The following is a 1,290-nucleotide window of genomic DNA, read 5'->3' on the forward strand; positions in this document are numbered from 1 at the left end:
GCGAGGTCCGCGGGCAACTCGGCACCCCTCCGCGCCCTCCCTCGCCAAACGCCAGAACCGGCCTCCAGCAGGCGTCCCTCAGCCCAGTCCGCGGGGGCGGCGCCTCGGCGTGCGCGGGGGTCCCCGCCGGCCCTCGCCCGTGCCTGTCGCCTCCGTGGTCAGGGCCGCTTTATCCCGCTCTATGTGGAACGCGCCTCTCACTCATCACTCAAGTCTGACGAGAGGGTCAGTCAGTGATTAAATACTTAAACACCCCTCTAATCCTGCCCCCCAAAGCATAAGCAAAACCCAAGCTGCCAGGCCTGTAACACCAGCACCCCCAGTCTGGGACCCTCAGAGCCCCAAGGCCACCAGAAACCGAGGTGCTGTGGTGGCAGAGGCGGCCGAGGGCAGGTCTGGGCGGCCCGGCTGGCCCGCGGGAGGGAGGCGCTCCCCAGGGTGGCTGGAAGCTGCAGGGAGACCGGCCGGCGGCCACAGCCCGCCACACCTCGCAGGCGGCCACAGCCTCCAGCCGCCCCCAGGTTTCAGGGAGCCCGGCAGAGCCACCTCCGCCGTGGGGCACCTGCACCCCACGCCGCGCCCGCCCTGGACAGGGCAGCAGTGAACGTGGAGACGACAGGGCAGCCACGGGGGCTGTGGATTTATTATGACATTCGCGACACAAACAAGCCAGCGCAGACGGGTGGCGGGAGGCCGCTGGCTGCCAGGGCAGCGGTCACAGAGGTCAGGGGGCTCCAGCTGGGGCTCGTTCTCAGCTCCGCCTGCTGCCTGGTGAGGACGGAACGGACCGGACGCGAGCGGCATATTGCCAGAGCTTCAGGCTCCACCAGAGCCGCCTGCTGGGTCCGACACCCGCCTCTGCGCAGACCGAAGGCCACGGTAGCCTGGGCCTGGTCCAGGCCCGCCCAGCCCCGGCCGGGCCTCAGGAGGTGGGCATCTCGCCCTGCAGTCTCAGCCAGGGGCTTCGGCGCCACCTGCAGTGGCTCCTGGGGCCGGAAGCCTCCGTCAGCACCCAGACCGCGCTCCGGGGACAGGTGGGAGCCGCCCGCCGCCCGCCGCCCGCCCGCCGGCTCCAGTGTTGGAGAGGAGGAGTCAGTCCCATTCCTCTGTCTCAGCCCCCCGAAATCACGATAGCAAAGTGTAGCAACGAGAGGTATTTCCGTTTCATCGTCCGCTTCCCCGGGTGGGGGCAAGTTTCAGCCCATCCACAGGCCAGCTCAGAAGCGTGGGCGGGAGGGAGGGCCGGGACCCCGACAGAACCCCGGCCTGCTCGGCGCCACGACGAGTCCC

This window comes from Condylura cristata, unplaced genomic scaffold (genome assembly GCF_000260355.1).
Source record: "Condylura cristata isolate star-nosed mole 26May11 unplaced genomic scaffold, ConCri1.0 scaffold00006, whole genome shotgun sequence".
Classification (NCBI taxonomy): domain Eukaryota; kingdom Metazoa; phylum Chordata; class Mammalia; order Eulipotyphla; family Talpidae; genus Condylura; species Condylura cristata.